Here is a 15,000-nt window from a genome sequence, read left to right as displayed (position 1 = left end):
CCAGACCATACCACCCCAGTCTACTTTCTTGGATCTTATCTGATAGTTCTCTAACTCCTGTTGTTAATTATCTGAAATATTACCTTTGTAGAACTTAGTCATTATAATCTTAAAACTGTCTTAGGCAAACCATACATCTGATAATGTTATTCTTTTTCAACAGACACCTTTAAAGTAATATTGATAATAAGTATAATATCAATATTGATATATCTATTAAGAGAAAATAAAGATGAAGAATTTCTAGTGGAAATATTTATTGACAACATTCTCTTTCTGAAAGCTAATCATTTGTAAGTTGAGGCCGACGGAACGGATTATATAATCTTTTTATTTCATCTAGCCAGGTTTTAAAGTAAGAAGAGAAAATATTTAATGAATATACACAAGTCTTTAATAGATAAATGAATGTTGAGGATGAGGATTTATCCCTAACGATTATGCAGCATTTTTTATACTTATTTCTGCCTTTTAAAGTCAATAGCACAGTAGTTTCTCAGGAATTTTATTTAGAATAGTTATCAAACAGATACTCTGTAAGAGAAGATTGGTAGGTGTGTTTCCCAGTACCACTTCAGTTAAGAAATCTCTATGCCATATCCTCCTTTATCCTAATTCCTTTAATAATCCCCCATTTCTAAGAGTGGTTTAAGCTATTATTTTTCATATTTCTTGGTTCTGGGCTAGTTTAGGGCATTTAGATAACCTGTCATATTGAAATATGCAAACGAAATAGAATCTAAGCAGTCGACCACTTTAAAGAGATCGGGATTTGAAATCAAGTTTTAATAAAATAAGCTGAAATTTTTGAAGTAAAGCGATTCCACAATTCTGAAAATATTGACCATACTTATTTACTCGTAAAACCGAATTATACTCAATTTCTTTTAATGAGGCGCATTTGCACCGACTCGCAGTGCTGCCCTTTTAACTCGGAAAACTGTTCTGCCATCTGATTAGTTAGAATGATATTGTCCAACCAGTCAGCAATCAGGAAACTTTTCCGAGCGAAAAGGGCACCCCTGCGAGTCGGTACAAATCTGCCTCACTAAAAAGAATTGACTATAGTATGTGTTCCCATGAAATTTTTGTGAGACTGCCTTAATACTTTTTCAACAAGAGTTTCAGGAAAATGTCGGTTCTTCAAGAGGGATAGAATGCTTTTTGAAAATACAAATGAGGGTAGATTAGCTTTGTATTTTAATCTGTTGGTCAGCTTTTGTATTTTTTATTTGCATCTTAAAAAGTTACTGGCGTATCTAAGACAACCAAGTCAACCCTCTTATACTTAATTTTCTTTAAGCTGGTATAAATGTACTAATTATTATTATTATTATTATTATTATTATTATTATTATTATTATTATTATTATTACTTGCTAAGCTACAACCCTAGTTGAAAAAGCAGGATGCTATAAGCCAAGGGTCTCCAATAGGGAAAATAGCCCAGTGAGGAAAGGAAAAAGTGGAAAAAATTTTTTTAAGAAGAGTAACATCATTAAAATAAATATCCCCAATATAAACTATATAAAATTTAACAAACAAGATGAAGATAAATTAGATCGAATAGTATGCCCGAGTATACCCTCAAGCAAGAGAACTCTAACCCAAGACAGTGGAAGACCATGGTACAGAGGCTAAGCTCGGAGTCGCTTGCTTGCTTCTGATTGGCTGGACCTCAGTTTGTCCGAATCCTTCAGTTTTCTATACAGTGTTCACTAGCCTCTTGGCTAGTACAGTGGTAACGGGTTTGCCTAGTATTCGCATAGCGGCAGATCGATCCCAGCCCGGGACCGTGAGTTTAAGCTGTTCACTGGGGAGGTCACTGCTGTGGTTGGGCACCACAGGGGTGGGGGTGGTGGTTGGGTTTGCCCGGCTGACGTTCTGGTGAGCATTTATTCTAGTGAAACTGGAACTGAAACCAGACACCTTTACCTTCACCTATATAAATATACTGCTACAAATTGAATGAAAATGTGCGATTATGAATTTAATATAAATACTAGTTAAATTAATTTTAAATAATTAGAACCTGCATATTAATTTAGTACGATTATTTATCAATTAATTTCGAATAAATATCGAAGGGGAAGTCATAGAACAATGATGCAAAAACAGAATTAATAATAATAATAATAATAATAATAATAATAATAATAATAATAACAATAATAATAATAATAATAATAATAACCCCACCGTAGCGAGTATTGAAAACATGTCGTGTTTTTGGTATTATTAAGATTTTCATTGTAATTTAAAGGTTTGATAATTTGTGTATGTATGGGGTATCTAGCATATGAAAATCGAACCAGACCATAGAATTGTATAAGCGGTTCCATTAAAAAAAAAAAAAAAATTGTGAAGTCCTTCTGATACATAGTAGGATGAGTGTGACCTGTGTAGACAAGAAAGGAGTTGGGTAAAAAATATTTATTTTGACAGTTTCCTACAAACACGCGCACAAACATTATATATATATATATATATATATATATATATATTTATACGTGTATATATATATATATATATGTATATGTATATATATATATATATATATATATGTATATATATATGTGTGTGTGTCTGTGTTTGTGTATATACATATACATACAAATATATATATATATATATATATATATATATATATATATATATATATATATATATATATATATATATACACACATAGAGCCTCTGGTGGAATGGTTGGAAGCGACCTGGCCTACCATTTGAAGGGGCTAGGGTTCGATCCCAAGTATGAGGTAGAAATTTATTTCTATTTGAACACGATATATATATATATAAATATATATATATATATATATATATATATATATATATATATATATATATATATGTATATACATACATATATGTATGTGCACATATACACATCATATATACACATCAAATAGCCCAGTGAGGATAGGAAATAAGGAAATAAATAAACGATATAAGAACGATTATTATTATTATTATTATTCCTAGCTAAGCTACAACCCTAGTTGGAAAAGCAAGATGCTATAAGCCCAAGGGCTCCAACCGGGAAAAATAGCCCAGTGAGGAAAGGAAATAAGGAAATAAATAAACGATATAAGAGGTATTATTATTATTATTATTATTATTATTATTATTCCTAGCTAAGCTACAACCCTAGTTGGAAAATCAAGATGCCATAAGCCCAGGGGCTCCAACTGGGAAAAATAGCCCAGTGAGGAAAGGAAATAAATAAACGATATAAGAAGTATTATTATTATTATTACTAGCTAAACTACAACCCTAGTTGGAAAAGCAAGATGTTCTAAGCCCAAGGGCTCCAACAGGGAAAAATAGCCCAGTGAGGATAGGAAATAAGGAAATAAATAAACGATATAAGAGGTATTATTATTATTATTATTATCATTACTAGCTAAGCTACAACCCTAGTTGGAAAAGCAAGATGCCATAAGCCCAGGGGCTCCAACTGGGAAAAATAGCCCAGTGAGGAAAGGAAATAAATAAACGATATAAGAAGTATTATTATTATTATTATTATTACTAGCTAAGCTACAACCCTAGTTGGAAAAGCAAGATGCCATAAGCCCAGGGGCTCCAACTGGGAAAAATAGCCCAGTGAGGAAAGGAAATAAATAAATGATATAAGAAGTATTATTATTATTATTATTGTTATTATTATTATTTCTAGCTAAGCTACAACCCTAGTTGGAAAAGCAAGATACTAGAAGCCCAGGGGCTCCAACAGGGAAAAATAGCCCAGTGAGGATAGGAAATAACGAAATAAATAAACGAGATAAGAAGTGTTATTATTATTATTCTTACTAGTTAAGCTACAACCCTAGTTCGAAAAGCAAGATGCTATAAGCCCAAAGGCTTCAACAGGAAAAAATAGCCCAGTGAGGAAAGGAAATAAGGAAATGAATAAACGATATAGGAAGTATCATTATTATTATTATCACTAGCTAAGCTACAACCCTAGTTGGAAAAGCAAGATGCTCTAAGCCCAAGGGCTCCAACCGGGAAAAATAGCCCAGTGAGGATAGGAAATAAGGAAATAAATAAACGATATAAGAAGTAATGAAAATTAAAATAAAATATTTTAAAAACATTAACAACATTACAACAGATATTTGATTCATAAACTGTAAAAGGACTTTACAAGCTTGTTCAACATAAAAACATTTGCTGCGAGTTTGAATTTTTGTAGATCTACTGATTCAACTATACCCGATTCGGACCAAATTCAATACATACATTCACCACTTCATTCATTGATGTACATTTTCATGTCCTCAAGTTTTTATCAGTTTAAAGTGATTCTTTCCGAAATTTTTGAAACGTTTGCCATAAAATTTTCATAGTAACATGTGGTACAGTTTTAAAAAAATTATCTCTTGTACTATACATTACTTATCAGTCACAAAACTGCTCGTGACAGATATTAAAATGTAAAATCCACAGGAAACAGGAAAGGAGAAGACCAGGTACCAAGCGCTTTCGAGTATTATGTACACTTCTTCAGGGTACAAAGTGAAATATTGTATGATTTTATTTCCTATTTCACTTTTTACCCTGAAGAAGTGTACATAATACACGAAAGCGCTTGGTACCTGGTCTTTTCCTTTCCTGTTTCCTGTGGATTTTACACTGTACTATACATATTTATATAAAGCATCCAAACCAGGAAGTCCCATTACTGATTGCATTCTTTCAATTTCATTTTAGTTTTTGGTTTTCTGTTTCACCTAGATGTTATTCGTACTTTTTCCCCGCTGTTTTAATATGTTGTGTATAAATACAAATCGCAGGGCGCTTCGAAAAACCGAAGAAAGGTTCCGGGGCCTCCCCCAGGGGTCCCACCACTCCAAGATGTCATTGAATTTCAACAGCGTTCGTTGTTTAGCTTGCATGTCATTACGGCCGTTCTCAGCCTGGATTTTTCGTGGTGGTTTATGCTCCACATGGCTCGTGTGTTTACCTTAACGCTTCGCTCGTTGTTGCCCTAGGATCACCCCCAACTGGGTAGGGGCCTTCCCTGGGAGGATGGTACCGACGTGGAAGGGCTTCTGGGGAAAGGGGAGTGCCCTCCGTTGTGGAAAGGACTGTCTGGCTTGTTGGGAGGGAGATGGAATTAGGCTTATCAGGGGGGAAGAGGGAGCGTTATAATTCCTGGCCCCGCTATCTATCCACAGAACAGGAAAACCTGTACTATGGCATAACAGCGGTATTCTTTTAGTACTATCTTTGCGGTCGTGAGGGAATTATGTATGTATGTATGTGTATATATATATATATATATATATGTGTGTGTGTGTGTGTGTGCATATAATTTATATATATATATATATACAGTGCATACAGTACATATACACATATACACGTATACCGTATATACATATGTATGTGCAGTACACACATTATATATATATATATATATATATGTATATATATATAAATATATATATATGTATATATATATATATATATATATATATATATAATAATGTGTGTGTGCGCGCACGCGTGTCTGTATAAAGTTGTTATATATCGTATGGAGATATTATATACAGTATGTACAAATAAGCCAAAAAATATTTGACACGTTCTTTACGTTCTCTCTCTTTATTAAAGGGTTTTTTTTATTTATATTATCGAGTTCTTGTGTATCTTCCCTTGTCATTAAAGATGCATAATACATTTTCATTGTTCATTATTTGCAGGATATCCTATTTCAAGTATTTATTCTATCTATTTCTGTGGAAATGTATAGGTTTCCCTGAAACTCAGTCTTTTTTTCTTTCTTTTTTTTTAATCTGATAATTCTGTGGAAATGTAGTTTTCCTAAATCTCAAGGTTTTATTTTTTTTTATTTATTTTTTTTCTTAATCTGACATGTCTGTGGAAATGTATAGTTTTCCTAAATTTCGAGGGTTTTTTTTTTTTTTTTTTTTCATACGAACAGGATGTAAACATTGAATCAAGTCAACATTGATGGAATAGACGTTATTTCCCCACTACCATTTTTAAGTCAGAGATCAGCTGTTGTTTAAGGTAAGTGTTGTCAATGTAACCAGCACTTTTGAAGTGTTGGTTCATCCACTCATTAGCCTAGTCGACTGTATCTCAGAAGAACGATGGGCTACAGAAAAGCAACAAAAATTTTCCTTCATGTTTTTGAGATTGTGGGATGTTGGCTCTTACTTTCATTTTAATTTCAACAGGGTACTCTGTCCAGTAGAATATGATTCTCTCTCTCTCTCTCTCTCTCTCTCTCTCTCTCTCTCTCTCTCTCTCTCTCTCTTCTCTTATTTCCAGACATGTTTTCAAAACTCCGAGAGAAAAGACAAACTCATGATACGATAAGTAGACAAAGTAATTCATGCAATATTTTTTGCATAATAAAAAGATTATGATGTGGAAAGAAAGAAAATCACCAGCTTATTATAAAAAAAACTAATATATATGGAATTTTTGAGTTCAGATAATTTCATCTACAGTCTGCACTCATCTTTGGATGGAAAAATTTGGCAAATTATACATGCATACATACATACGCACTTATAAACATACATACCTATATACATACAAAAGAATAATTATGTAATTTTGTGCATAAAATAGTTCATAAATTCATAAATATTACTTGTTTTACCACTAGCTGGCAATTTCCTACCGCCGCCCATCATAATTTGAATGGTAGGCGAATCAGCTTGCCTATCATCTGTGACAGGTCTCAATGATTCTTTCAATTTAATGTTTCTTAGGCTTTCTTTATCTTTGTTAACTAATTTTTTCTTATCTAAAAAAACTTTGTGAACAATGCGCATTCAGATTTTCCTTTACCGGTTTGCCCCATTTACCTTGCTATGTAAACATCAATCCTTTTTGCATTGCTATTATCGTCCTAGGAGGTCCTTGAAGTCGGCTGTCAAAATTTGATAGTTCCTTCTGTCTAAGGTTCTTTCCGCTATACCTGGGTGCTTCTATCCTGACAAGTGTTCCTAAATTGTCAGATACGTTGGTCATATTTTTTTTACAGATCATTGTACAGCTAATATATTCTGAATATTTCCCTGGCTTTTGTAATTGAGAATTATTATTATTATTATTATTATTATTATTATTATTATTATTATTAAGCCAATACCCTAGTTGGAAAAGCCGGATGCTATAAGCCCAAGGGGCCCTAACAGGGAAAATAGCCCAGTGAGGAAAGGAAAAAAGGAAAAAGGAAATACTTTACGAACGGTAACTAAATTAAAATAAATATTTCCTATATAAACTATAAAAATTACCGATATTTGAGAAATTTAAGCTTCCAGTTGTCAGTTCCAGTTTTGAAATATTAACTTACATCATTTTTTTTTTTCAGAATTAGACAATCACTATCAGAAGACTAATGACAATTTTAAAACCCCCAAGTTACCAGCTTACTGTACTCTCGAAGTATTATAATGAGAACATTGCCCCCATATTTACCAACAGTTATGTTGTCCTTGGGTAATGACTATACCCTGTTATGACCTTTATGAAAACATTGTTTTAACTCTGTAGTTGCCAGTTCCAGTTTTGAAATCTTAAGTAACTTACCAGAAGACTAATGGTAATTTTAAAACCCCCGAAGTCACCAGGTTACTGTACTTTCGAAGTTACACGAGAACATTGCCCCCATATTTACCAACAGTTATGTTGTCCTTGGGTAATGACTATACCCTGTTATGACCTTTATGAAAACATTCCTTTAACTGTAGTTATATTTTATTCAGTCTGGTCTATTAAGCCGATCATTGCTTAGGATGTACATGGCAAGCTACGTGTTTTAAGATAATTCCCAAGTATTTTATGGCGTCCCTGAAGCCTTGCAAAATTGGAAGGATGTGATAACGTACTCGTTACTGTAAGCGTATGTCAACTATGTTATGAAGCACCTGAATTGAATTGCTCGTTATTGCATTCTGTTTGGCTTGGAGCTCGGAATTAATGTCATAATATTCTATCTATTTGACAGTGGCCATTGGCGAGGGATAAAATCCCCTCTCGTTGCGGGTCTTTGGATAATTGGATTGTTTGAGGCCATCACGACCGTTGCACTAAAGGCTTCAAAAGTCTTCCTTTGGGAAAATCGGATGTTTACGATGAAGCGACTAATTGAAGGGTAAGGAACCTTACATTTTTTTTTTTTTTTTTTTTTGATGGGTGGTACATCTTAATAACACATTTCCCTGATAATGACTGGAAACATTGTAGCTTCCAGTGATGTATGCATTTTTTTTTTTTTTAATGGGTGTTATATCTTAATAAATGATATTTCCTTGATAATGTTTGGAAACGTTATAGCTTCCAGTAATGTGTGGATTTTTTTTATTTATTTTATTTTATTTATTTAATTTTTTTTTTTTTGATGGGTGGTATATCTTAATAATTGATATTTCCTTGATAATGACTGGAAACGTTATAGCTTCCAGTAATGTGTGGAAGCATGGAGGCCTCTCAATTTACATTGAATAACCGGTCTTCTAAATAAGGATTCGCTCATGTTCATATCTCTTCGTTTTCAATTCGTTTTAGATTTTCTTTCAGTATTATTGGTTAACTGAAAGTATCTAATGTTATGGTTATTCGTTTGTATCCGTTTTTAGGTTTACAAGGTTGAATAAAATAGATGTATGAATGTGATTTGTTGAAGCAAACTATTGCATATTTGTTAAAACGAACCATGTTGGCACCGATAATTATTACTTAAAGTTTGTGATGGAAAATTGATTTGAATATATATATATATATATATATATAAATATATGTATATATTTGATATATATATATATATATATATATGTACATATATTTGATATATATATATATATATATATATATATATATATCCACATGTATTTGATATATATATAAATATAAATATTTATATATATATTTATATAAATATATATATATATATATATATATATATATGTATATGTATATATATACATATATTTGTATATATATATATATTTGTATATATATATTATATATATATATATATATATATAGTTTGTGCTTGTGCACACTTGTGTAGAAATCCCAACTGTTAGCACGCGAAACATTGAAGATGTATTATAGCCACTAATGGAAAAATGAAAAGACTTTATTGAAGTTAGTACCTTCGTCTTGTAATTGACATCATCTGACAATGGTGATAAGAGGAAATCTGATGAGTTTGGTTTAGCCATACAAAATAGGTTCTCCCAGCTACATGATGAAATTGAAGCATGTAAGGAAAAAATGAACAGTAATTTAACTAAATTCGTAATAGATTCTGCACAAGAGATAGGTGGAAAACTTCCTAAAGAAGATCAAGGAAAACTCTCTGAAAAGACCAAAAACCTAATCAAAGAAAAGATTGTAAATAAGGGTAAAATCCAAGAGAGATGAAATTGAATTAGCAGAACTATGTAAAACAATAAACAAACTAAAAGCTCAAGATATACGTAAACATAATCCGACCAAAATTGAGGAAACACTAAAGAAAGGAAGGAACATTAAACATGAAAAGCAGACTTGGATCAGGACGCCAACATATGTTTGCTTTAAAGGATGAAAGTAGAAATATTACAGCAATAGAGATGGTGATAGAAATTACAGAGGATTTTTATACAATTCTATACAATAGTGATATAAGAAAAAAACTTTGCTAATAGAAATAATGAAACACCTGAGCAGGTACCAAAAGCCAACAGTAAGAGAAGTAGAGAAAGGATTGAGAGGTGACAAAACAGCAAGAGAAGATGGCCTAATAATCGATTTATTAATAGATGGAGAAGATTTCATAGTAGTAAAATGGCTGAACTTTTCACAAAATGTCTGCAAGAATTTTCTATACCTACATCTTGGAAAAACTTTATCAATACTAATTCACAAAAAAAGGGAGACACAAAAGACCTGAAAAAAATATCGCATAAGTTTACTCTCCGTAGTATATAAAATATTTACGAAGATCATATTAGGCCGAATAAAAAGACAAGTAGACTTTAATCAATCAAGAGAGCATACAGGCTTTAGAAGTGGGTATTCAACAACTGATCATATCCATGTAATTAACCAACCAATGGAAAAATCAACTGAGTATGACAAACCACTATGTATGGCATTTGTAGACTACAAGAAAGGTTTTTATTCTGTCAAAACTTCAGCAGTAATGAAACCCCTTCAAAGACAAGTAATAGAGGAATCATGTGTTAGAAGACATAAAGATATCTTAGCAGGATGTTCAACAATCCTAAACCTACTTAAAGATAGTGAAAAAATTCCGATTGAGAAACGATTTAAGAGGGAGACTCATCTCTCCAAATTTATTCATAACAGGCCTAGGAGTTCTTGAGAATTTAGATTGGGAAAATGTAGGAATTCATAATATGGGGGAATACCTCAACAACTTGAAATTTGTACATGGCATAGTTGTGTTTAGTAATCATGGGAGGAATTACAAAAGATGAGAGACGATTTTAATAGAGAAAGCAGAAATATAGGACTGAAAATGAATATGGATAGAACTAAGAGAATGTTCCATGAAAAAGCTGAGACACAACAAATAAGAGTTGTGTACGAACCTCTAGAGATTGTTAATGAATATAGGCTACGTACTTAGGACATACAGTAAGTGTTTGACCAGAACACGAGACCGAAATTAAAAGAAGGATAAGCATGAGATGCAAAGCTTTTGGTAAACAAAATGAGATTAGGAAAATTAAAGTGACACTTTCTCTATAATGAAAAGTATTTAATCAGGTGGTCCTACCAGTATTAGATTATGCATCAGAAACTTGGAGCTTTACGAAAGCCTTAGAACATAAACTAGTTACAACACAAGAGCAATTGAAAGAATAATGATGGGAATAACACTAAGAGCCAGAAGAAAAAAAGAGCAACATGGATACGAGAGCAAACTATAGTAAAGGATATTCTAACAACATGTAAGAATGATAGACGATAATTGGACTTTAAGAATAGCAGAATGTGTCTATGAGATAACCAGTCCTCTTTATGGCTTGATCAACAACACACACCAAAACTATTATTTCATTTAGAGGGAAGTTTAAACTATTAAATTCCTTTGTTTCCAGTGAAAGTTCTTTAGCGTGGTGGCTCTTATAACATAATTATTTGCAACGTCCATTCATATACATAAACTTGTGAACATCTTAATGTGATTTGTTGTCCTGCATGATATAACTCTAAAGAATGAAGATATTATTATATTCTAGATCGAGAAAAGCTTTAGGACACATTGCGCTATCCACCATCATAGAAAAAATAAGATTTGCAATTGCATTTCCACTGTCATGTGAGCGCTTTCCATGGAGTTTTCTTGTTTGAGTAGGAATGCATATTAGTAAGGCAATTTCCGACAAAGTTGTTTGTTTTTTCTTCAAAGCATGGCTGCTTATTCTCTTTCTTGAATTTGTAATGAGTGTTTCTGTTCTTTTCCTTTGTGAAGCTTCAGTCTGATCTTGTAAACGAATGATCTTCGGACTTAGTATCAAATAGGCTACAGAAAAGTTAGATATTCATTGTTTCTTCAGATCATTCCTTAATCCTTTATTATATTTTAAAGTCTTTTTATTTTTATTATAAGATGTCAAGAAAGCCGTAAAATCATGTTTATTAACATACTTTTATTATATCCGTTATGTAAACTAGAATTAAGAAATTACTTGCCTTTACAAGGGACTGAAATCATCCACATAAATTTGATTTGATCATCTTATAAGCCAAGAGAGATAAAATTGAATTAGCAAAACCACAAACATAATATAAACTAGAGGGGCACTCGGTAGAGAGCAGACCTCCGCCGCGGCAGCTTATTTCTTGACCTTTGGCTCTTTGGCTCGACCTTGATCTTGACGTTTGACCTTAACATGTGTTAATTACTGTGGATTTTCATACACTCAAATATGAACCAATTTTGAAGTCTCTGTGTCTTAATACCTAATACTCCAATACCATCATAACATTAAGATATCGGACTATAGTCTTAGGCTTTGCCTTGATACATAAAAAACAGATATCAGTGGGCGACAACGAGGCCCTAGAATTAGAATTGTAAAAGCAGATATGAATTAACAATGCAGGAAGTCAATCACATAACATGCACCTCATTGTCAAATTGAGAATGATGATGAGGCAAGAGAAATTTTGTATCCTCAAAGAAGCAAACAGACGGTCTCAAGTATTATTCTCATGAAATTCTCTAAACAAATTTAGAATGAAATTATTACCTCCGCCAATGAAGTTGGAACGAGGTTATGTTTTCATCCCTGTTTGTGTGTTTGTAATTTGTGTGTGTGTTTGTTGGTGAAAAGCTTTCTGGCCACAATTTTATTCGCTGAGTAATGAAACTTGCAGGAATGAACTGTTATGTAAAAAGCTGGAAATGGTTAAATTTTATAAGGTCAAGGTCACGGTCAAGCAAAATGTCCAATTCACGTAATTAGCCATAAGTTTGGATATCGTTTTCACAGAGACTTCAAACTTGGTTCATATTTGAGTGTATGAAAATCTACAGCAATTAATGCATGTTAAGGTCAAAGGTCAAGATCAAGGTCGAGAAATAAGCTACCGCAGCGGAGGTCTGCGCTCTACCGAGTGCCCCTTTAGTTTATATTATGATTGTTTTTTCCTGAGACCTTTTAGAATAAACCCTTCAGTCTCTACACTCATTCTTGCTGTGACTTCTTGTCCAGACATTATTAAAAATATTCAGAGCATGGTAGAATGAGAGAATAAAAAAAATCCTTCAGAATAGGGTGATCACTAAAAATCTTAAATGGCTTTCTCAGTAGTTCATTTTATCGTGTAATTGAAGAAGAAACAGACCGTATGTGTCTTTAATGTAGATTTTCAATAAAAAGTTACAGATAGAATCGTAAATGGGCTGGATATAGTGGACAGTATCAATGAAAAGATCTGGATATTGAGGAACTGCTGTTCTTGACCTACGTACGATCATATTTTGAGTTTTGTTAGGGTTTAATTTCATGCCCCGTGATTTGCACGAAGCACGAATTTTAGCTAGATCTCTATTGAGGGATTCATTGACATGGATCTACATTCAAGGGATGTAATTGGTCCAAAGAGAATAGCATCATCTGCATATGCAATAAGCTTGTATTCCAGGCCAAGTTGCATACCATGCGTATGTTATATGAAAAGTAATGGGTCGAAAACACTACCTTGATGAACACCAGATAGCCACTACAGTGCCCATCAACAACTACTCTATGCAATCTGTTACTGAATGATTCAATAATGAGGTTAAGCAAAGACCCATTCGTTCCCATCTGTTCAAGTTTTAAAACAATGTTCTCATGATTAACACGGTCAAAGGCAACACTAAAATCAAGGCCAATCAAACGAACTTCCTGACCCTAATCAACGATTTCATAATACCCTATTGAACTTAGTCTCTCATTTTATTATTCTTATCAATACCGGTAACGAATTCTCACTAAGGTCGTGACAATTATAATCTATTAACTCATGTGCCTCTTTGGATTTTACATTGCAAGTAGTTATTACTGTACTATAAAGGAAAAAATGTGCTCTTAATTATCAATAACCCTGATAAGGAGATTTAAAATTCAACATGAAGTTATTCACGGGAAGAAAAGTGCAATAGCCTGCTGGATGGTACACATGGCCACACTATTCTATCTTATTTCTCTTCCTCTTGTTTTGTTAAAGTTTTTATAGTTTATTTAGGAAATGTTTATTTTGATGTTGTCACTGTTCTTAAAATGCTTTATCTTTTTTCATTTTTTCAGTTCCTTACTGGGCTATTTTTCCTGTTGAAACCCCTGGGCATAGCATCCTGGTTTTCCAACTAGGGTTGTAGCTTAGCAAGTAGTAGTAATAATAATAATAATAATAATAATAATAATAATAATAATAATAATAATAATAATTGCCTACGTGTAAATTATGGCGTAGTTATCATAATAATAGTGTGTAATCCGTTATAACTCATCAAAAATGGCAAGAATCCTTGATGAAAATGAACAAATCTCTTCCACCATCCAATATTGATTATCATTAATCCATGAAAGTTGGAGGACACTAAAAATTTACAATAAAAAAAAAGAAATATCTGCGCTCTCGAAATATCTGCGCTCCCACTCGAGCGCTCTTCTGCGTTTCAGTCTGAAAAGAGAGAATAATTGAAAGAAGAGATAAGCCTGATAAGCGAAACCCAAAATAGTGGGTCCTCACGATCACTCCACATTTAAAAGATGTTATCCCGTTGCTGACCATTCACCGAGGTGATGGAAAGGACTACAGAGGCCGACAGAGGGATCTTATCGAACACGTTTGCCTTTCTCTATCTATCCATCACTCCAAGTCTCTCTCTCTCTCTCTCTCTCTCTCTCTCTCTCTCTCTAATTTAATGTGGTTACTGTTCTTATGATATTTCATTTTGATTGTTTATTACTTCTCTTGTTGTTTGCTTTATTTCTTTGTTTCGTTTTCTTACTGTGCTAGTTTTCCTTGTTGGAGCCCTTGGGCTTATAGCATGTTGATTTTCAAGTAAGGTTATATCATAGCATGTAATGTATATATATATATATATATATATATATTTATATATATATATATATATATATGTATGTATGTATGTATATATATAATATATATATATATATATATGTATATATATTATATATATATATATATATAGAGAGAGAGAGAGAGAGAGAGAGAGAGAGAGAGAGAGAGATGTGCACTACTGATCCTATCTTAGCATGTAACACCCTTCATCAAACTTGCACCTTTGTTTATCATATTGTGGAAATCCCCATTTCGTACTTATGGTAAATTAAAATAAGTAGAGTTGCAACAGTTAGTTTTAGTAACAGCCTACCGCAGTCAATCACAAATTTCCGATCGGAATGTTCATTCAGATATTTCTTTAGAAAAGCAATGTTTTTAAGATGATATCCGGTGGATAGT

This window comes from Palaemon carinicauda, chromosome 19 (assembly GCF_036898095.1).
Source record: "Palaemon carinicauda isolate YSFRI2023 chromosome 19, ASM3689809v2, whole genome shotgun sequence".
In the NCBI taxonomy this organism is placed as follows: domain Eukaryota; kingdom Metazoa; phylum Arthropoda; class Malacostraca; order Decapoda; family Palaemonidae; genus Palaemon; species Palaemon carinicauda.
Note: the sequence above shows the minus strand (reverse complement) of the source record.